Source organism: Chelonia mydas, chromosome 1, assembly GCF_015237465.2.
Source record: "Chelonia mydas isolate rCheMyd1 chromosome 1, rCheMyd1.pri.v2, whole genome shotgun sequence".
NCBI classification, from domain to species: domain Eukaryota; kingdom Metazoa; phylum Chordata; order Testudines; family Cheloniidae; genus Chelonia; species Chelonia mydas.
In genome coordinates, this window is record NC_057849.1 from 300,814,223 (window position 1) to 300,839,142 (window position 24,920).

At 39.1% G+C, this 24,920-nt stretch overlaps 1 protein-coding gene across 4 annotated transcripts in view; it reads right to left on the reverse strand.

Moving 5' to 3' along the window:
• The window catches only part of TFEC (transcription factor EC), a 183,184-nt gene that overhangs the window by 80,930 nt on the left and 77,334 nt on the right, over nucleotides 1-24,920 (reverse strand). The window lies entirely within an intron of this gene.

Sequence of the window (24,920 nt, forward strand, 5' to 3'; positions counted from 1 at the left end):
AGATTAATATCACCAAATACATTTCATTTACAAGATGACAGCAGGTTTCTGAACCTGGGTCTCCAGATATGAAAGTCTTCCATAAGCTATAGCAATATCTAGTTCACAATAACATCTAGCCAAGAAAAATTGCCTCTGCATACCTTTGTAGATTAGTATAGATCCAATCTACCAACCAAGTACCAACAATACTTCAGGAAATTTACTGAAGAGGCTCTGAACATATCTGAACAAAGTCCTGTAAACACAAACACATTGACTTGTGTGTATGTATGCCACTGCCCTTTTCTGGATAGAAGCACAAATGTTCAACTGCTTATAACAGGCCTTGTACTCAATTTAGCAGAAGAACTGTCTCCTGTTGTGCAAGTGGAAGGACTGCTGCTTTTTGGTGCTGGAGGACCATTGTGTGAAACCTAGTGATAACCATGCATTCCTATGTAGCCAGCGACTGGTTATAGTGTAATGGCATGAACATTCATCAGAAAGCCTTTCCCCACTATTCAGACACATGCACTCAGTGATAATCTCGATGGACTACGCCACATGCAGATGTAATTTTATCATATGTTATTTCTACCTTGCCTGGTGAAATGCAAACATCCTCAGTATTCCCAAAGCCAATCAGAAAACAACAAGGGCAAACAAGTTTTTTGTTGAGTTTCAAACATTGCAAGGCAGAGCCTACTTTTACTGAGTGACAACCACACTATCAACATAAGAGGTATTCAGAGCAACAATAGTGGGATGCATGCCCGTTTTGAGGTTCCAGTAATTGTGGAACTTATTTATAGGAGATAAAAAATTCATTTGAGATGCTTCAAATCCACTTTTGTGGGGTAATTACAGAGAAGAAAGAAAAAGAAAGACTTGTTCAAAACATGCCCAACGTTCATGAATTTCCCAGTGGATCTCATGCATTTATCAGAATTCTGCCACAGGACTCAGCAAACTAAATGATAGTGCATTCAGATAATAATTATATAGTAGCTTATGCATACTACAAAATATAAAAAAAAATCACCTCTCAGTTAAAGCACTTTTACTGATTGCTTTGGATCTCATGCTGGCCACCATTTTGCATCAGTACCCATCTCCTACCCTTCAGCCCCATGTCTGTCAGGGTGCCAGTCCGAAATCAACCAATCAGTGATGTCTAGGCTGAAAGGTGTTGCAGGGTAGCTGACCCTCTCAGCAGGTCAGCCACCCAGCCAACAGTGACAGGCTCTCCTCAGGATTAACCCAGATCCACCTGTGAGTAGTTACTTGACCACATGGCTGAATGACAGTCAATTAGCTCAGGAACACGTGAGCCTAATAAAACGTTATGAGGGCTCAGTCAGGAGAGGCCAGAAGACAGGAAGCGGCTGATGAGAGAGTCTTTCCAGGGGAGCTGCCTAGGGAGTTCACGAGGGAAGGGTATGTAGGAAAGGTATTCTCAGAAGTAAGAGGTTCTGCAAAGGAAGAGCTATGAGTGCCAAGCCACTAGTGCAGTCTGGTCCCTCTTAAAGGACCTTACGAGAAAGCAGCAGGTGGTCCAGACTGCAGTGGAACTACATCCCATTCTAGTGAAGACTTCTATTCCTTTGACCTCTGCAGGGCCCTGAGTCAAGAGAAGGAACCTTTCCCCAGGTGACGACCAGGGTTCTACAGAGGGGGTTCCTGGGCTGAGAGGACCTTGCTGATAAGAAGCCTGTTTGGACTCACGTGGACCAGACAGGCTAAGTTTACCTCAGCCTCCCCTCCCAGTTAAGATGCTGGGGTGAAGACTTACATGCATGTCCATTTGGCTTTCAATTAAATCAATTAGACCCCTGAAGGGTCACTGTTCACTACATCAAAGCCTTATTGAAAGTCCATTGGGGAAGTGGAGGCAGGAACATGCCTGCAGTTCTGCATCTGGCCACCAGGAAACATGATGGGTGACACTACACTCCTGCCAGAGGGGGATGATCTAGTGGGAGTGCCCACCACAAAGGCCAAATAGGAATAGTTGACATTTACTTACATATTATTAATAACCACCACGAATGGGAAATGTTTTATATAGGTGTATATATTTGTCCCACACACACCAGTTTTAAAAATATAGATTTGAAAGCTCTTTGAGGGCTTGGGGTTTATCTCAAAAGCTTTAGAGCCCAGACTGCAGTCAATGAGCTCTATACTTCAAACTCAGGATATTAATTAATCTCATTAGTTTCAATGTATGTCACTTGTATCCTGCCATGGGAAACCAGGGCCTAACGTGATTACTGTTTTGTTTTGTTTTTTAATAAAAATAAAATTTTAAATATGACCAGATCAGAAATGTGCAGAACATTGAGGGAGAAGTGGATTCCCAGCATTCTTAACATATTTCCTCTCTGGTTCAAGGCTCATTTCAGGTATTGATACACATATGCATGTGGTTATCTCATTGGGTCTGGTAAAAGCTGCTGCTGACTGATAAATTAGATGCCTCTATTTCTTTATATTGTTCAAAAGGCAAGCTACTGAACACTCAAAAAGTCTCTTCCCACTGTATTAGCCTTCAAATTATAAAATTAATTTTCTGCTCTCTTTCATCATGTTTACACCAGTGTAACTCCGTTTATTAAAATAAAGTTACTACTGTTGAAAGAAGGAGATTTAGACCCAATAATGAAAAGTCTTTGATCGAAGGACTACACCAGTTCTTAAGGACCATGAGAACTGGCTGAATATCTGATTCTAGTGCATAGCATTCTCAGACTCCACCTGCACTGTTAACAAAATGTTGTACTAACACAAATGTTACATGCAACATTGTGAATTAGTTGTGATACTTCATTCACGAAACCTTCTCAACAGAAACCATGTAAAACCAGCAAGGGCTAGACTGACCTCCTGTATGAGTGCACCAGGATGGAAGGGCACAAAAAGATTCCCCTTCCAGATGTGCACCTGTGTAGGGTCCAGACATAATCCCAATCCTTGACACTTGGCATGCAAGGAGCAGGAAAATGTAGACTGGACAGTGGTCCAAAGAGGGAGGTTGGAGTGGTTTCAGGGCAAATCTATGACTGTGATCCCCATGAGCCAGCAAAGGGAGACAGATGCAAACCAGCATGGCATATTTACAAATATGGAGGCCTCTTTTGAAATGTGCATTTTAGACCAGTCCAATGATCCAAAAATTCAAATTCAGGCCTGATTTTTCGAAGTGCTGAGCATCTTCAACTTCCATTGACTTCATATGGAACTGGAATAAATTGCCTAGGGAGGTTGTGGAATCTCCATCACTGGAGATTTTTAAGAGCAGGTTAAACAAACACCTGTCAGAGATAGTCTAGATAATATTTAGTCCTGCCATGAGTGCAGGGGTCTGGACTAGATGCCTTCTTGAGTTCCCTGCTAGTCCTACGATTCTATCCTTCTATTTCAGTCCCTCTGATCAGTGTCTCAATGTACACTGCAGGATGGTGGCATCTACTACACGTTTCATTGACCATAGACCTGTGCTAATGCACTCTGGGAATAAACTACTCCTGAATTCTTTCATTCTAATTAAATTAATGGCATATTATTTCTCAGAGATTCCAGCTTGATACATGAGTTACACAGTGAAATTCATTAGGTTTTACTTTGGTCCAATTTTGTTACACATTTAACATCATACACACAAAAAACTATACATTTTTTAAAAATTACATATCACTGACATTTACTGTAGCACACAAAGACCACTGACATAAATCAGAGTCTTTCCTTTGTTTTCAATTGACTTTGGATTAGTTTCTAAATCTCTTGCAAGCAGTAACCTTCTCATTCTGTATAGACGCATGTATGTTAAGAAAATGCCAAGGTTATCAGAAAAAGATGTGTACTTTGTTCTCCATTGCACAAAAAAAATAAATGCAACTGTTTTCAAGTATGCTGCTCCCTGACAAAAACCTCTCTTTGGGAAATATCTAACTTACAGTAAACATTATATGTTTTTTTTTCCAAACTATTGGGTCTATTCTGAAAGTATTAGTTATTTTGCACAAATGTTACAATAACTTAAAGTTCACCAGGAGCTATCACTATATTATATTATCCCGATCTTTGCACAGTAGCAGGTGAACTATCACTGCCACTATTCTTAGTCCAAAGGCATCAATTTAAAAAGTCACACTATGTCAGATCCCATAACTGAACAAGAGAACCCTATCCAATGCAATACCCAATTCACTGCTGTGTGATCAGTCTACTTAAGTAGCCTTTTCAGCTGGCCTTGGATTGCAGAGTTTGATGCTGCAAAACCAACTTCCTGTGTTCAAACTGGCGCACTGTCCGATCAATGGAATTTGCTTTTTCTGGCAGGTGGGCAACCACTGGCTAATCCCTGCTGCTCATTCCAGATTTAATGATTGGTTCTTGGTCCAAAGGGAACTGTCCATAAAAAGGATGACAGGTTTGGAGTTAAGGGATAAACCCTTTCCAGTGAATTAGGCATCAATCCACCATCTGGAACTAATGATATTTGAGTCAGCTGAAATGTCCACTCTCTCACTTTGAGATTGTGGATAACCTGGCTCAGTCACTTGTGTTGAACTGTTAGCCTATTTAAGTTTTGCGACAAGGTAGGCCTGGCCCATTTATGACCGCATAAGCTAAGAGGTCAACCAGAACACACATTACAGTAGAACCTCAGAGTTACAAACACCTCAGGAATGTTCGTAACTATGAATAAAACATTATGGTTGTTCTTTCAAAAGTTTACAACTGAACATTGACTTTCTATGGCTTTGAAACTTTATTATGCAGAAGAAAAATGCTGGTTTTAACCATCTTAATTTAAATGAAACAAGCACAGAAACAGTTTCCTTACCTTGTCTAATATTTTAAAAAAAAACAACTTTTTTTTTTATAGTTTACATTTAACACAATACTGTACAGTATTTTTTTTTCTGTCTCTGCTGCTGCCTGATTGCATACTTCTCATTCCAAATGAGGTGTGTGGTTGACCAGTCAGTTTGTAACACTTGTGTTCATAACTTTGAGGTTCTACTGTATTACATGTCTATGAAAAGGGATGATTGCCAGAGATAGTAAAGGAACATACGAAAAGTCATACCAAGTCAAACCATTGGCCTATCTAGTCCAGCATCCTTTCTCTGACAACGGCAAATACCAGATTATCCAAAGGCAAGTGTAAGAAACCTCAGCATAGACAATTATGGAATAACCTATCCCTAGTGAAGTTTCTTGCTAAGCCATAGCAGTTAATGATTGACTTTTGTCCTGAAACATAAGTATATATCTCTGCTAAAAAAGTTTTCTTCTAGTGTAACTGTAGATGCTTTAAAACAATGGAATCTGGCTTATCTCTTGGCTTCCAAGATATCTTATGGCAAAGAGTTCCACAGGTTATATTGTGTTTTATAAACAAAAAAAAGTTTATTTTTATCCATTAAATCCATTTTCAGTTTCATTGAACGTCCCTTTTGTTCCAGTTTGATGGAGATAGGCTAAAGAAGAAAGTAACCTCCCAGCCATGCAGCAGCTGCCAGGCCATCTGCCTTTGGAAATATTCTATGTAATGAAGTTGTTCCAAAAACTAAGTAGCAACTGTCCTCACTGTCATGTGCTCTTGGCAAACCTTCATAACATACCAACAGAGCACACTTCTACTTAGTTGAAATTTAAAATAAAATCTAATTGCCAGGATATGAACTCAGAAACAGCAATGTGGAAAAAATAATGAAACCAATAGAATTAAAATAAAAGCAGGGCTTCAAGATTAAAGGCCACTGAAAAAATGGCTGTATCATATAAACAGTTATCTTTAAACAATATTCAGATAAACAGTATGTGAATTATTTCAACTCCACTTGTACATCAATAGTAAATTCATTCTGGTAATTCCAGAAATTAAATTTAAAGAATTAAGTTTTATCATTATGTATGAAGTTACATTATTAAATATAACAGGAACTCTGCAGTTTGGAACTAACCCTGTAGAAAGGCTTTTTATCATTTAAATATGATTTTTGAGGGGCAGGGGGAACCTCTGCTGAACACTACTGCATGCTGTTTCATCTTTAATTTAACCCTTTGAGCATTTCGCAGAATGCATCATGGAAGATGAGTTGTGGGCATCAAAGAGAAAGATAAGTTTGATTAATTCAGTTTGCTTAGAAAGGAGGAATATTTCAACTTACTATCATGTTAATAACTATAAAGATAAACTAGGATTCCTGTTGGTGTTTATAATTGGTTAGACATTCTTTCTGGGATTTCACTGTAAAATGCAGAAACCTGCAGACTCGGGCAAAGAATGATCTATAGGTAGTGGCATGTGGGTTGCAAACTGCAGCCCTTTGCACCTGAGGAAGCCACAGTTGCCGACAAAAGCATTTATCCCTGGGGTAAGATCGTCAATATTTGGAGTATGGCTCTTCCCAGAGAATCTAGCAAGGAAGGATTTTAAAGTGCTTCTTGTTGCAAGGTGCTGGATGCCTTCTATATTTCTCAAAGCACCCCCAGCACCATTTGCCTGAATGGGAAGTGAAAACATCCAGGAGGCATTGAGCACCTGGCAGAATCAAACCATAACATATCCAGTGCTCCATAGTAGCCCTGCTGATGGAGGCTTCCTAGAATATACTGGGAAAGAACAAATCCCATTGTGTCCTCTGGCTACACAGTCTCCCCAGCCACCACCATTTTGAGGGCAGTACTGGCACTTCTGGCTCCCCTAGCACAGTGGATCCTGGTGGGCACCTGACACCTTACTCCACTGTGATGGAACAGAAAACCCTCACACCAGCAGAAAAGGGGTTAAAGAGAGCCTATGGGCCAGCTAGCCCTGCCTCGCTATGCCTGAAGCCAATGCCAGGCCTGGAGGAGAAAGAAAAGGAGAGAACCTGCTCAGTTCAGGGCTGACTGGTGAAGAGGCAAGAGGTAATACTGCTTCTCTCTACAGGAGGGGAGCTTAACTACAAGCATGAGAGCTGGGACAGCAGCACTGCCCCCTAACCGAGAGAGACTGTTAAAGACACTAGGGAGCACCCAGCAATGAGTGAACTTTACTCTTTGACTATAAGACCATTGTGGGGCTAGGCCCCCTCCAACTTTGTATCTTCCTCTGCCCAGAGGGTCTTCAGGCTGTGGCAGGATGCTGCTAAAAGTCCACAAGGGGGTGGTACACCAGGTGAAACACTACAGACTGTTTGGACCATAGGGGCCATGCCCAAACTGAAGGGTCATGGGTAGGCAGTAGCCCAGGGCAGTGGAGTTAGGCTGTCTGCTGGGAGGACCCTGCCAGTTTTGCTGCACACAAGGCCCTGGGCTGGGACCTGGTGGAGAGGGAGGGCCTAGGTCTCCCTACAACATACCCTTAAGGGTTGAGGCCAGAAGATTCCTGGCCTTAGGTAAGGAACCGGTCACCTCACCATAGTTGGGTACATCTACAGTTGGGAACATCAGGTGTGCTAACTGCTAGGCTGCCCAGCCCTCCGAGCACCCTATTACACACTTCACATAGACTTGCTACCACTGAGAGCCCTGCATCCTTGGCTACATCAGCAGAGGCTGGAATATTGCAGAGCTGAAGTTAAACAGGTACATGAAGGTTAAAATTTTACAAAATGCCAACTACCGTTTATCACCCTTAAATATTTTAAAACAAATGTGTTACAGATACAATTCCACCTTCCATGAGGGACAATCCTTACCTTTTCAGCTTGGTCATATTAGGCCAGATCATCAGCGTTTGTAAATCAGTGTAGCTCCATTAAAGTTAAAGTAGCTACAGCAACTGATACCAACTGAAGAGTAGGCCACTTATAATTTAAGGCTATAAAACAAAGTTAAACCATGGTACTAGAAAAAACACTTCAATAGGTACCAAAGTTCTGTAAAGAAGCTAGCTCTACAGTGAACAACTAAAACTGAACAGAGGCTACGCTTAATATGAATTAACAAGGGGTCATCAGTGTATTCTAAGAAATAGCATGAACCATACCCTAGTTGCTCAAGATAATGAAATTTCACTGTCCTATTTTTAGAAACTGTCTTTCAATAGAGTTCTAGCTCAAAAATTATAGAATGATGCAAGTTAAGAAGATGGAGTCTACTGGAGTCTCTTTAGAATAGTGATATGTAAACCTCAACAGGTTCACCCCAAAAGCTGGATGTTTATTTGAACGTGGTGGGGGGGGGAAGGCAAGAACACTTGGGGCATGTCTATACTTACCAGGGAATGATGCTGCAGAGATCAATGCACTAGGGATTGATTTAGTAGGTCTAGTAAAGACCCACTAAATCGACCGCAGATCGCTGTCCCGTCAACTCCGGTACTCCATCGGAACGAGAAGCATAAGGTAAGTCAATGGGAGAGTGTGCCATTGGCCCAACACAGTGTAGACACCGTAGTAAGTCAACCTAAGCTACGTCGTTGACTCCCACTAGGTTATTCACGTAGATGGAGTTCCGTAACTTAGGTCGATTTACCCCCGTAGTGGAGACAAGGGTCTAAGTTATTCCCACCTCCCAACTTTATTGTCTATCCTTTCTTCTCTGTTAGACTTTGAACTCTTTGGGACTGGGACTATCCTCATTATGTGTCTTCTACAGCAGCAGTTCTCAAATTTTTTCATAGCACTGACCACATTTCAATACAAAGAGATTGCCTCATTGTCCACCTAACCCCTCCATTGGCACTCACATAACATCCTTGTAGCAACTACAGCAATTGCCTTTATATAAAACAAAACTATGCAAGTGTCTTGTGTAATTGTAGCTGTCTTTGAATGAACTTTAACTGATGGAAATATGGAGGAAAACCAGCACCATGTGATCAGATAGTTCACTGTAGACCACTAGCAAGTGCTTTGTGCACTAGTTTGAGAACCTCTGTTCTACAGCACTGAGCACATGCAGCACTTAACAATAAACAATAAGGTAAAATAAAACTATCCATATTTATTGGGCCAAATTCAAACTTGGTTCAAGTGGGAACAATTCCAGTAAAGTCCATGGGGTTTAACTGGTTTGCAGCAGATACATTTGGCTCAAAGTCTTGTGAAAGTTTGGCCATCTTGGAATATTTTCAATATTTCCTGTTTATGGTTAGGCTGGAAAGTCTATGAGAACAGGTCTCCCACTCCCGGCTATTTTGACAACTGTTTCCAACCCTGCCCTGGCTGGAACCAGGAAATGCAAAAGTAAGCGTTGGGGATGGGGTGTGTGAGAAAAATATACTAAATAAGTTTGCCATTGTTTCCTCTGTCTCCCTTTGTTTGTCTTCTCTATTTAAACTGTAAGCAAGGACCTTGATTTATTACAGGTTTTATTTAGGTTTGGCTGAACTTATTTTCGCTGAACAAATTCACTCCTCATTTCTTTACAACAGTGTTTGTTAAGCACCTAAAAAATGAAAATACGACCCCCCTCCCCCCGCAAGCACAGGCCAGCAGAGCCAGTTGCTCAGGATGGGGAAGGGAGTAGGGGGCAATCCTTAAAGGGGAAGAGCAGGATGAACACTTGCCTTGGGGCTGTGCACGAACTTCAAAGAAAGCTGAGCTATACATGCATTTTTTCCTGTTTTCAACTTTTTTTTTTGGCTAAAGGAAAAAGAAATTACTATACATTTTTCATAAAGTGACTATAGTCTTGAGACTTTTGTTACAACTCCCCCCAGCCCACACTTAAATTTTCTTCCAACCAAACTTCAAGCGACCAAGTTTTGAACTGGCCTACGTCACTCAGACATCTACCTGAAGACTTTAATAAGCCATTTATGTGCTTGATTTGCATGCGACAATTGCATTTTTGCAGCTGGAACTACTAGTTTTTGCAGACATCTTTTCTTAGTATGCATTACAATGTCACTATATATGGGGCAGATTTTCTATTTTGTGCCCAGCCCTGTATTGAAGGCAGTGTCTAGTCACAACTTGCACTCTCCATGTTCATATGCAACAGTAAAGTATAATCTGGTCCTATTTGCAGAGTGCCAGCACAGTGCTAGGAGCTCTACAAACAGACAAGATTCTCTAGTTCAGAATTTACAATCTAAATAGGTTTTAGAGTAGCAGCCGTGTTCGTCTGTATTTCGCGAGTTTATGCTCAAATAAATTTGTTAGTCTCTAAGGTGCCACAAGTTCTCCTTTTCTTTTTACAATCTAAATAGGCTACATACATATGAGGCACATATGAGCAACAATAACAAAATGATAACCGTGAGCAGAGCTTGGAAATCCTGAAACCCTGCCAGTTTCTTTTGAAGAGCTTGCTTTAGGACAGCTTTGCAATGCTCTACTGGTGCAAAGGTGCCCTAGTCATTTTATCCAGGCCCATCTGTGCAGGGGGATGTTCAAACAGCTGTCAGTGTAGGAAGCATGGCTAGTTATCCCTGGCTGCCAGAACCACCCCTTAGGGCTGTAAGAAACTGGCACAATTTGGAGAAGTGGACATATTAGTCAAAGACTGGTGCTATGGAAACATAGTTTAAAACCACCTTTGCTCCCCTTTTACAGCCACAGCTCAAGTCAGCTTCTTTAATTTACATTTTTTCAAATGCATTTGCAATTCCCACCGCAGCATGTGTAAACAACTTGTGAAATTAACACAGATAAGAATTCTGTAAGAGTTGTTCTTCCTATCACTAATTGTCACCTTTGGAGTCTCCTGTCAGTTCAGGTGTTGAATATTCTTGAAATTCAAAGGTATGAGGTACGCTTAGTCTTTTTATATGTAAATCAAACTTAAACAGATAAAATTTAAAATGCAATGTGTGTTTTAGAACCTAACTTTGTTATCATTCTTCAATTTTGCTTCCTTCCAGAAGCATTCAGAACAAAGAGTATTAGGCTTGGATTAAATTACTAGATTGTGCTCTGGTTTGTTCATCTGTTTTTTTATTGGGACTATTAAAGAAATCTTGCATTCTAAATTTGAGATTCTTCTAAAAAAATTTCATGGTATCTTAACATCAATCCATAATAAAAATAGTATATTGCAGACTAATGCTAAAATTTAGCTTTACAGAAATTAAGATTAGTGTTCATAAATTGCTATATTAGGAATGTCATTTATTAAATCTGAAACGATGTGCAAGATGCATATTTGCCACAGAGTGACTGGCTCCCTTAAGAGTGAGTGGGGGCCAGTGCACCTGCACTGATCAGCTGCTGCCCAACAGGGCTTAAGGGAATGTTCCTGTGTCTTATCAAGGGGGAGACAGCTGCAGGTAGTTGTTAGAAATTTCCCCTTGGCAAGGTGCAGGTGGCCCCCTTAAACCCTGTTGGTCAGTGGGTAATCATTCTAGGTGCATGGTGACTCTGCTCCCTCTTAAAGGAGGGAGTCACTCTGACATACACTTTTCCAAAACAATGTCCTGTCTCATTGTTCTGTACTTACAGGGCCAGATCTTCAGTTGGTGAATAAGCATAGTTTTCAGAGTAACAGCCGTGTTAGTCTGTATTCGTAAAAAGAAAAGGAGTACTTGTGGCACCTTAGAGACTAACCAGTTTATTTGAGCATGAGCTCAAATAAACTGGTTAGTCTCTAAGGTGCCACAAGTACTCCTTTTCTTTTTAAGCATAGTTTTGTTAAGGTCAAATAGCAGTATGGACACTTGTTGGATATGGACCACTATGACAGACTGTATTCTTATGGTCACCCTTTTTACAAGTCTTTGATAAATTTTGTACAAAATATGTCTTCTGGGGTATAATTTGAAAACTCATAATCTGATGAACATTATTGTCCTGGTAAAACGTGGCAACATTGTATGTAAAGTTATAAAATTCTACTGTATGAGGCATGTTCCAAGTCTGGGGAAACAGCTTCAGACCAGTTCCCCAAAGACAAAAGGCTAGCCAACCCCAGCCAGATGTCAATATAATAAAGTGGACTATCACTTGATTAAGCAGCCATTCTTTGGCAGGAAGAAAACAGTGAGCAAGAAATTTACATATTGGCAAAGAAACAGCAAAGGGTTCCTGTTCCCTAGACCATCTCTCTCCTAAACCCCAGATGGAGATGATCTTCAAAAGGAGAAGAGAACTATAAAAAATGAGAAGAGAAGCCCCCAAACACTCCTCTTTCTCTCTGCTCACGGTGTCGACGCCTGAAGAAACATTGAACTGGGGAATGGGGGCTGACTGAAGGAGTTCAGCCAAGAAAAGCCTGTGGCAAGAAAAATCTTAGCTTTGCATTCATTTAGCTTGTTAAAATGCAAAGTAATACCTAACTTACCTTTTATTTCTTTGTAATTAATTCTGACTTATGCCTCATTACTTGTAATCACTTAAAATCTATCTTTCTGTAGTTAATAAACTTGTTTTATTGTTTATCTAAGCCACTGTGTTTGGACTGAAGTGTTTGGGAACCTCCATTTGAGATAACAGGGTTTCTGCACATCATTTTCTACTAATGAAATTATAGACTTTCTATGAGCTTGTGTTGCACAGAAGGGAATTTGCTGGTGTCATTCTGCAATATCATTCAGGATTTCCAGAAGTTTTCTAGAAGCACTCATAACTCAGCTGGGAGTAATTTTCATGCTAGAGGCTGTGTGAGCAAGGCCAGGAGTTGTTGCTCTCACAGCAAAGCAGTGTAAAAAGTACCCCAGATTGGAGAATTGAGGGGGGACAGCTGTCCAGCAGTCTAGATTGTACCCTGGAGAATGTCACAACCACTAATGGAAATTAGGCACCTATGACCTTTTGAAAATCCCCTAGGCATCTATCTGCATCTCTAGATGCCTAAATATGTTTGAAAATCTAGCCCTTGGGAGCCTAACTTCCACTGTCTTTCAGTGAGACTTACGATCCTACACCCAGATTTTTTTTAAGGTGTTTAGGCATTGTGTGCTCAGCCTTGCAACACCTAACTGATTTAGGAGCCTATATCTGATTTTTAAAAGGCATGTAAGCACTCTTGGCTCCTAAATCAGTTAAGCATTGCAATGCTGAGCACAGCAGTGCCTAAATGCCTTTAAAAATATGACAGGTTTCAGAGTAACAGCCGTGTTAGTCTGTATTCGCAAAAAGAAAAGGAGTACTTGTGGCACCTTAGAGACTAACCAATTTATTTGAACATAAGCTTTCGTGAGCTACAGCTCAATGAAGTGAGCTGTAGCTCACAAAAGCTTATGCTCAAATAAATTGGTTAGTCTCTAAGGTGCCACAAGTACTCCTTTTCTTTTTTAAAAAATATGGGCATAAGTCACTTCTGAAAATGTGACTGAAGCTCCTAAGCAATTTAGGCACTTTTGAAAATGTTACCTTAAATCGACATTTAGGCCACTAAATAAGCAGTCTGATTTTTCAGAGCACTTCAGCCCCTTCAGTTTCCACTGAAGCCTATTGGAGCTTTGGATGTATAACTCAACTGAAAAACAGGACACTGATTTAAGTGCCAAAATATGCATTTAGGGGTGCATAATCATTTTAAGTGATTCAGGAATACAAGTCCCATTCATTTTCACTGAGAATTGTGCTCTTAAGTCATCTGAGTGCTTTTGAACATCCCATCTTAGGTGCCTAATTTTAGGCACTCAAGTTGGAAAACAATTGGCCATGACCTTGGAAGCAATTATTAAACTAATAGATTCTCTAATTGGTGATCATAGCTTTCTTTGATTTTATGCGGTTCCCCCCCACCCCCCTTGGGAACAAATAAGTTATATTCAGCAGTCAGTATGCATGGTTATTTAAATTATAGTCTATCTTCATATACCCATGCAAATAAAGACGTGTAATCATACATAATGTTCATATGCTATTTACTCTTTATTCCATAACAGAAATTCTAAAATTTATAATGAAGTAACATGCAAGTGATAAATAAATACTTACTTGGAAGGATTAGTTTTTTATTGGTAAATGTCAATAAACCTCATTTTCACCATAGACACACAAACTGACTAAAAATATATCCATCTACGATGATCACAATTTATATTTAGGCAAAGTAAGAAAAACGCTGCTTGAACACTTCTTGGAGTTTGATTTAAGGTTATTCACTTTGCATATTATGACATGTGATATTGACCATTTATATTACACAACTGTGAAAATTTAAATTGAAAGTGCAAAAAAGCTTAAATAATATTATCCATCAAAATTATTAAAATTGTGCCAAGCATAAATATATACTAGAAAAGAAAAGTGTGTGCTAGCTTACAGTGCATATACAATTACCAGAACATAGTCTTGCATTGAATATGCAGGCAAATCTTCCACTGAATTTAACAGGAGCTTTGTGTGAGTAAGCAGTGAAAGATCATACTCTGAGTCATTTATATCACTGATTCATACAAAATAATTTTAGCAAACTGGGAAATATAATGTTCATGTCTCCTCAGTAAGTAGTATGTTAGGTTAATAGCCTAGCTTAACCCCTGTTAGTTATGGTGCAATACAACAACCCTAGAGGTACAATAGTTCAATTGTGACATGATTTAAATCCAGAGGCACTGGTTAACAAGTTATTTTCCATCAGTTCCTGTTACAAAAAAGCACTTCAAATTCAGCTACAGTTAAAACATAACCATTTAAATCAATTACTAATGTCTAAACAATTAAACACTGTTCTTTAGTTAGTACTCCCCTACAGCTGGAACCAGAGTTCCTATTTTTAAGAAAGGGGGAAACATGATCTGGGAAACTACAGGCCTGTTAGTTTGACCTCAACTGTATGCAAGGACTTGGAACAAATTTTGAAAGAGAAAGTAGTTAAGGACATAGAGGTAAATGGTAACTGGGATAACATACTACATAGTTTTACAAAAGGTAGATTGAGCAGACCAATCTGATCTCCTTCTTTGAGAAGATAACTGATCTTTTAGACAAAGGAAATGCAGTAGATCTGATCTTCCTGGATTTCAGTAAGGCATTTGATACAGTTCCACATGGGAAATTAGTTAAACTGGAGAATATGGGGATTAATGTAAGAATTAAAAGGTGGATAAGGAACAGGTTAAAGGGGAGACTTCAACGGGTCATATTGAAAAGTGAACTGTCAGGCTGGAGGGAGATTACTAGTGGAGTTCCTCAGGAATCAGTCTTGGGACAAATCGTATTTAATATTTTTATTAATGACCTTGGCCCAAAAAGTGGGAATGCGCTAATAAAATTTGCGGATGACACAAAGCTGGGAGTTATTGCCAATACGGAGGAGGGCCAGAATATCATACAAGAAGATCTGGACAACCTTGAAAACTGGACTAATAGAAATGGGATGAAATTTAATAATGCCAAGTGCAAGGTCATGCATTTAGGGACTAACAACAAGTTTTGCTATAACCTGGGGACTTATCAGTTGGAGGCAACAGAGGAGGGTTAGATGGGGAGAGCTCTGAGTTATTACAGAGAATTCCTTCCCAGGCGTCTGGCTGGTGGGTCTTGCCCACATGCTCAAGGTATAACTGAGCACCATATTTGGGGTCGAAAAGGAATTTCCCCCCGGATCAGATTGGTAGAGACCTTGGCGGTTTTTCACTTTCCTCTGCAGCATAGGGAACGGGTCACTTGCTGGTTTAAACTAGTGCAAATGGTGGATTCTCTGTAACTTGAAGTCTTTAAATTATGATTTGAGGACTTCAGTAACTCAGCCAGTGATTATGGGGCTATTGCAGGAGTGGGTGGGTGAGGTTCTGTGGCCTCAGGGCATCAGACTAGATGATCGTGATGGTCCCTTTGCATCTGGCTTTAAAGTCTATGAGCATGCAGCCTGACTGGCTGGGCCATGTGCTCCGGCTCCCCACAGGGGTGGAGCAGCAGCTGAGTAGCCATTACTTGCATCTTCTGGTGCTGCATTTGTCCACCTGGCTAGTATGCTCCATTTACAAGGAAGAAAATCATCAGTGGATCCAGGTGGTTTCACATCCCCTGCCTGACTCCCCAGGAAGCACTTAAGGATCAGAAGTCTGCAGCTACCCTTCTTCCACAAAGGCAGCACCCACTTCACTTGACCAGGGCTGTCTGCAGACATAGAGATTGGGATAGGATTTGGGTCTTGGGAAACAAGCAGCGACTTAATAAAGATCAGTTGTTTCCTCACAAAATTAACTTCATGTAATTGTTAAAAACTTGCATGTAGTAAATGAAAAATGGAAATAGACTCCATATAACCACTCCAACCAAAATATTATTTTGAGCTGAAAGGAAAACTTTAATGATTACTTTAAAGGTGAGACATTCTCCAATGTACCAGCAAGCCTATCCCAAAAGCTGTAGCATAATGATATTCCGTATACCAGACAAAATTAATACATGATGAGAGGACTCTTTCATCTCAGCAGGCACACTCAAGTTAAAAAAAGCCCTGAATATGGATCAAGGCTTAGGTATTTAAAAGGGCAACTAAGGTATATGTAGTGATGCAGAAATGTTTGTTGGACTGAGATTAAAAAGTGCTATAATCAGGATCTTCTTGTAATGCAATCTCTTCAGAATTATGAATAATTGTAAAAATCGTAAGTTTTATGAGGTTTTCTTAAAAGGGGGGGGCTATATTCTGAAGCCTGCAGAGAGGCATTTTCTTCTCACTTTTGGGCCCAGTTGACACTACTACTATATTTGTATCTGAAGTGATTCAATCGCCTGCAAAGAGGTGGTTTTACACCCACTTGTCCAACCAAAGTCTAAGATTCATAATCAAAGAACACACACCTTCTCCCACTCAGTTTTTCTAGATATGTTTCAGTGAAGGACCCTATTATTACATCAGAGAATAGGAGAAGGGATGCGGGATAGGTGATGGAATGGAGGAGAGAGGGAACTGCTGACTATAAAATAAAAAGGCAAATGAATAATTTAAAGTAACAAGTACAGTATTTTCATGGGTTTTTTTCATTTATTTCTATTAAGATGACACTAAGCTAGCTTTAATTTGCCTCCATTGCAAACAAGTGCATGATACATTATTCAGAACATATAAGCAAACAAGGCAGAGAATCGGTTTAAGCAACATGCCACAACTTCTTTTAACTGTAACATAGCCAACAGGGACTAACTGTACCCTGGCCAGGAGTAGATCCAGTGTGGGAAAAATCAGCTTGAAGCTAAAACCAGCAGGAATGCAGGCTGCCCCCTGCATAGCCTTCCAAACAAAGGATTCAGCCCAGATGCTGGAAATGTAACTTCTCTCCCTTTGTAGCAGGATGAGGGTATGAATGAGGGGTCTCTGTCTTCCAAGCAGTACAGGACCTAACAAAAGTCTCTTGGGTCCCATGCTTGGGTTTACCTAATGAACTAGCATTTACAATCCAGCATTCACCACACTAGACACTGGCACATTTTGTGATAAATTCAACACAATTAAATCCCTAATAAAACCAGGACTCCGGCATGCTATGAGGTGAAAAAGCCCACGTGCTTTTTTTTTTTGCCCTCTGAGAAAATCCTGACACCCCAAGTTGGCCAGGCCCACAGCAATCCTGCAGAACCAACGCATGTATACTACAACAAAAGCCATATAAGGAGGGTGAATGGTGCAGTTCAGGTCCTAAAGATGGCCTGGGAAAAGCCATTTAGAGGCCAGGGGAAGGGCGGGAAAGCTCATCAGGCCACCCTGTTTCCATGAACTGGCCAATGAAACATCAAGGGTAGAGACAATATCTTATACTTCCCCTTTTCCACCCCACATGCCCAATGTTGCATCTTCCCTTCACCTCTAGTCATTGCTTTCTATGAAATCCATATGGAGCTGGGAAAGGGGGGGCTAGGTAACAACGAGGCTGAGAGAGGCCTTCTAATGCACAAAGTGCAGATCTGTACTTCTGGTCTCTGTCACCTGACAAACTCCTCACATCCTCCTGGTTGAATCAAGAGAGGATGTTATCAACATACCTGAGGAGTATATCATGAAAATAGGTAAAACTTTAGCAATGAGACAACTCACAAAGATACCCATCAAACTAACTTTGCTACTAATGGCCATGAGAATAAATCAATTCATTGCTGCAAAAGCCTTCCATCTGAGAATCTCAGAGGCATTATGCAGGTAAGTAAGTATTGTAATCTCTGTCTGATAGATGTGGAATCTGCATATAGAGAAATTAAAGGATTTACCTAAGGTTATACAGCTAGTCAGTGGCAGAATTGGGAATGAAACCCAGAAGTACACATTCCAGACCTTTGATCTAACTACTGATGCCCTGTGTTTCCCTCTGCCTGATCCAACATGACTTCAAGGGATGTAATAATTGTGATTTTTTTTTTAATTTGGTGTTTGATCTACAATAGATAATTAATTAAATTAAACCCCATGTGACCCCATTGAAGGCAATAAAATTATACTTAACAAGAATCTGGCCCAATATCCTTTTACAGTTTGAGATATTTAAGCACATGAATACTTGCCAAACTGAGGTCCTGATATAGGAAACCATCCTTATTCAGGAATGGCACTTAAACTGGTCTTTAACTTTAAGCACATAACTTAAACATGTGCATAAACAATCTGCTTTCCCGAATAAGGATGGACTTGGTTAAGCACATACTTAAGAGCTATTCTGAATCAAGGCCAGAATTAGCCATACGGCTACCAGCCACAGGGTCCCTTGTGTTGGGGAGACTAGACACTGAAAAGAGTCTCTCAGCTTTCATTTTTAAAAGAGCTTACTATCCACTTTGTGAAAACTGGAAAACAGAAACCGATCTTAATCCATGTAAAGAATCCCCTCCATCCTCTGCACATTTTTTAAATAAAACAGCTGAAATAACTGTCTGATAAAGTTCCTTAAAATCTTTAAGTTGTCCCTGTTCATAATAATGGACAGGAATAGGTTACAGCTGAAGGGCAAAAAATGGCTTCATAGGACCACCCAAATATGACACTTTCTGCTACCAAATCTAATCTCCTGTCAATATGCATGTACAGAACTCATTATCAGTAGTAGAAAAAACTACCTCCCTGTAGGCTAAAGAGAAAAATGTTGTTAACTTTGGAAAGGTGAGGGTAACATTCTACATGGTAGCAAGGCACTGAAGATGGGTTTTCCCTCATATTTCCATGAGCAACGAGCAGTTTAGGTTAGCCCTACAGAGCAGGTGTATTTTTGTTTCCACAAGTAGAAACAATAGCAGATATTTGCCAACCATATATCTCAAGACTTCATGTAAATCTGTACCCATAGGGAGCTTGCAATATGGCTATCAAGAAAACTGAGAAGCAAATTTAAATTAAAATAAAGCCTCCAGTTTTCCAAATCAACATCAGTGTCCTCAAGCCTCAGACCCTCTGTACACCAAAAAATAAATGTCCTAGGAGGTTAATAAATATTCTCATCACTCAAGACAAAGATATTTTTATAACCTGCACTTTTTTTCCAATACATGCACACTTACTGCTTACTCATTTTAAGGTTACAAAGATACATAGAGAGAAGTAACTGTCCTAAAAAGCATGCTGATATCTTGGGGGGGGGGGGGGGAATCAACTGCTATCTTAATCTATCAGTTCCTAAGATTATTTGGATGAGGAATCACTTTTCTGTAGATCATATGCTATACAATTTTATTTTATGATTGTATCTATTTCTTATTATTCTACCACTAGGTGATATCATTAAGACCAATAATAAGAATAACAGCCAACACTTATACAATGTTCATCACCTTCAAAGTGCTTTTAAAAAGATAACAGTATCTACCCTGTGAGGAAGATACAATTAAATTTTACTACACCCATTTTCCTGATGGGAAAACTGAGGCCAAGAAGTCAAAAGCCCCACATAAAAAGCCAGTGTCAGAGATAGAATCTGAACTAAGGAGTACAGTGCTGTTGATCCTGTCTCAGACCATTAGACCAAGCCTATTTCACATATTGTTTATCTGTTTTACATTCAAAATCTCCAATAAAATCATCTGGGAGGGAAAAAATTATAAAAAGCAAAAATGTTGCTTAACAGTTTTATCTGAATAGTTTGGTGAAAATCTTTTCTGTGTCAAGCAACATTTTTGCTGCAAATTATTTGTTGGTAAGTAATAGATGGCTGATTAATAAAGAAGACATACAAATGTGATCATTAGTTTTACAGAATAAAAGATTTTTCTCATGCTATGCAATAAATGAGAAGGGATACATGCTCAGACTGAAAGCATGATAGAGATATCTGTCCATAATGCCTATAAATAGATCTCTTGCATTGTTAAAATCAGTGTGTGTGTATATGTATACACACACACACACACACAAGTGACTGAGGGGGAGGATGGATTATGATTGCTATATTTACAGTCTGACTCATCATACCTATATTTGAATGCTCCACAAACAAATGTCATTTTAAAAGCATAAGTATGGTCAACATAAAATACCATCAGACCATATCAACATTTTACCAGCAGGAGAGTGGAGTGGGGGGAGAGAAAACCTTTTGTAGTGGTAAACACCTATTTTTTCATGGTTTGTGTGTATAAAAAGATCTTCTGTACTTTCCACAGTATGCATCCGATGAAGTGAGCTATAGCTCACGAAAGCTTATGCTCAAATAAATTGGTAAGTCTCTAAGGTGCCACAAGTACTCTTTTTCTTTTTATCCATCTCTATTATTGTACAAAGAAAAGGAGTACTTGTGGCACCTTAGAGACTAACAAATTTATTTTATGCTCAAATAAATTTGTTGGTCTCTAAGGTGCCACAAGTACTCCTTTTCTTTTTGCAGACTACAAATACAGAATACAGACTAACATGGCTGCTACTCTGAAACCTGTTATTATTGTACAAGATCGTATGTTGTGAAGCAAATGAAGAAGTGAACCACTGAGTTTCTGATCTAACATCTACAAACTTTAAAACCCATAGGATGAGATTCTGACTTCTGTTTCACAGTGTAAATGCAGAGTAACTCCACTGAAGCCAGTGCTGCTTGCTACTCCAAAGAGACATTGGTGTAAACGAGTTCAGAATCTGACCCAGAATGTTCAAATAGCCAATAGTTGCAACAGCAGGTATTTCATAACTAGGGGCTTCATCCAAAGGACATTGGGATCAGTGGGAGTCTTTCCACGGACTTTAGTAGGGTTTGGATCAAGTCCTAGGATTGTAATAGCAATAAAATGCCTGTTAATTTAATGAAGAATGTAAGGTGCGTACATTCACTATTCAAAAGTTTGAAATGTTGAGTGTTCTGAAGCAGTCTGGAAGTGCAATGTAGTCATTTAAGCACCTACACATTTTTCACATTCACTATGTACAAATCCACAACATTTTACCTTAACGAAGGTTCCTTACAGCATTCATGCTTATGTAACTTAAATAATTAATGAATGCATTTCTCAAATATTAGACAAAAATGAAAAGTTTATCATTACACTACTTGCTGCAAATGGAATTTTAATTCAAATACTACTTATAAAATGACAACATATAATACAGTCTGTAACTAGTTGGGCAAAATATGAGAACAGTGATGGAAAACTGGAACAACAGAGCCTTAGCGAAGCAATGTATATCATTCACCAATCTGAAATGCCTGATAGAGAACCTGCCCTACTAGTCTGCTGTGTCTTGAATTTTTTTCCTCAAGTTATATACCTTTAATGAAAGATCCTCCTCTGTCAGGTCAATATCTTTCCAATGAATGTACAGAATAAAACCTTTGTAGACTGCTAAACATAGTTTATGTCCATTTCAGGCCAAAAAACCCATCATAACATTTACAGACCAAGAAAACATTTTTAGGGATTGAAAACGAACTATTTGCAATTTACTACCATACTTCCAGAACAATGAAAGAAAATAAGGAATTGCCTGAGTTAGTATGTAAATAGTGACATATACATGTGACACATGATGCCAAGAATTCAGTTTTATTTCTTACAACTCAAGGAACATAATATATTCACTGCTGCTATAAGACTGTTTTAAGTGGAGTTATACATACCTGCCCATACCAACTGTATTCCAGCATTGTAACTGTAGGGAAACCAAGCCTTAGGAAATTCAAAATAATTTTGTGAATACCAACTGTTTCATGTAATAGGAAGCGCACGCCTATGCTGCTACTTTCCCTTTCAAGGGCTGCAGTCTACAACTTTTTACTTAGCCACCAGCACTGCTACAATCATAGCTTTGTTGAAGTGTTGTGCTCTTACAGCTAAAACCTGTTGATAATGAACCTGAACCCATTATTTTGAGTCAATGAATTGAAAGAAATAGGGCAAAGAATGAAAGCCACAGGGCCAATTACCAGCATTCTTTGATGTATTACTTGCTAGCACCCACCAAATCACTTTGTGTCTTTGTCTTGATCCCCTCTGTTATTCATTAATTATTCTAGAAGGGTTAGAGTTCAGATAGCTAATTGCACAGACAGTCTTACTTGGTGGGGATTCTCCCTACACTGACACTTTCCCCAACTGTGCCCAGCCACCTTGTATTATGCCAATTAATCCAATTCTTAGCATTTTTGTACAGCCTTCCAGGTTCTTTTAAACCTTTGCCTAAAATATTTTCACTAGTGCTCCTATGACAGAGGCCAAAGCAGATTTAAGAACTTGTTAGGTAATGTTCTACAATTGTATTCTCCTTTCTCCATGGAGGCCACAAGCCACAACAACCTGGTTTTCTTCCCCACATAGCTGCATCCGTTCTCACAACTGCTGCATGTTTGGACTAGATCTTTTACAATAAAGGAACAGACAGATTTAACAACTAATTGGCGAAAATTTTACAATATTGCATTCTTTCTCCCTCCTGGAAGCCACTAACAGCAACCAAATAATAATGGACTGCTTCCTCCTTTTTATCTTTGTCAGACAGTAACTACACTGAGTTGTACAAATCTTTATATAGATACATGGATAAATGCATATATATATAGAGAGAGAGAGAGAGAGATGTATGTATACCTATCTATAATATATAATTTTTGGATATAGTCTTGTTGTTAGAAAGAAGAATCACGTTGTTTTGTTTCCTGATTAGAGCTAGTTGAAACATTCCAATTCTAAAATGTTATAATTGAAAAAAGGGACATTTTTTTAACAGTGGAAATAAAAACAGAGAATCAAATGCTTAAAAGGCCTCCTTGTCCTGTGAAATCAAACGCTGTGTGTGTCTGTTGGTATTCTCAGTCACCATCTTTCAGCACCCAGATCTAGTAAATGCATGCTTAACTGCTGTGTTTGTAGTCTCAAATGTGGATATGTATACCCAGGACTTTTAGAGTTGGCCTATAATTATATGGATGTAATCTTTCTGTCACAATACCTGCACCCACATTGCCACAATCATGATGACAAATTATGAATGCAAAATTACAGGGGAATTTGCAGGAACAAGACAGCACTCACAAAATTAGAACAGTAGTCTTCCACCATTACTCACACTCAGTAGTACCCTCCTCCTCAAAAAGTCCCACTGAAATCAAATTATTGTGCCTTAATGTTGCCTCTTAATTTATTAGAGTTACTGCAATATGGCTGCGAGTTGTGAAATCAGTAGAAATACTTGAGGAGCTGGATATTGAGGAAGAGTGGCAGAATTGGGCCCTTAGGGTATGTCTACAGTGAAGGTGGAGGTGCAATTTCCAATTTAGGTAGACACACCCATAATACTTCTGTCTGAGCTAGTGCATGGAAAAGTGTAGCTGTGATGGTGCAAATATGTGCCTAGGGTTTCAGACAGGATCATATTTGGAAACTAGCCTGTCCTGCTGCTAGTATCTCTGTGGCTACACTTCTATTTTTAGCACAGTAGCACAATCAGAGCTAGAGTGGTTATGTCTACTCCTCCCGGAGATTACACATCCAGCTCAGTGTAGACATACCCTTAAAGACTCTGCTGAGGCTCAGCTGAAAACCAGGCCCTCAATGTACACATTTCACATGTGCACAAAAAAGGATGTCCCTTTAAAATGAGGTCCACACTATGAAGTAAACAAAAAATACAGCAGTTGCAAGGAACATGCTATAACATTTTAAATTTAATCATAATACTAGGAACTTAAGCAACCTTTCAGATATTTAATTATTACCTTAAGGGGTGCCATTCATTTTTAATATTACATGATGCTGTCATTATGGGGTTCTGTGCAGCTAACAACTAAGGAATAGCATCCCTTTATTAGAGGTGGTTTTATAATTAACAGGTATGAAGTACAGTGACATAGAGTTGAAAATTTAAGCTTTTGGGATGTTCAAACTACAGCAGAAAAATGGAGATATTTGTAATATCTCAGTTTTCAAAGCAAATTTTTAGCAGTATTTTGGCATTTTTGACAACCGGCATGCTAATCTATGTCCGCAAATAACAGAAATCCAATACCCTACAAGCAATCAGGTCCAAAGAACAGTCCAATAATTAAGAGTCTTACATAAGAATCTGTTTAACACCCAGGAGCATAGGCTAGTTGAAAAGATTAAAGGAAAAAGTTTGTTTATAGATTTCATTTTTCTGCCACAAGAACCTAAATAAGATCAGGATGGTGCTTTTTCCCCTCATTTGAACACAAACTCCAGAATACAAGATTATTATTAATACCTTTTTTAGATTCATCATATTTTACACATGCATTCAGAACCACTCAGGTTCTATCTTCAGGTGATAGCTCATGTAAAATATTTCTGGTTAGTCTAACCAAGATTTTATGAGTGACCTTTCTTTTTGGATTGACCTGTTGGCTTGGCTAACACAAAAACTCATTATTCATGAACTCAGACTTATTAAGTGTTCACTTTCAAACGCAGATTCATAAGCTACTGTAACATCAAAACTAGGATGACAAAAAAGAGTTCTGTGAATTAATGTATTCTTACATAACCATATCCATGCATAAAGTAGACATCTTTCACATTCTATGCTTTACCTATTCCTCATTAAAAGGAGCAAGCATAAGGTTTCTATCTCATTAATATGTGATTTAAAGAACCAAGACATTTGAGTTTTCTCTGCAATAGTACAGCAATCTTTTTATAAATGAAAATTAGTACATAGCGATAAAGTGTTCTATA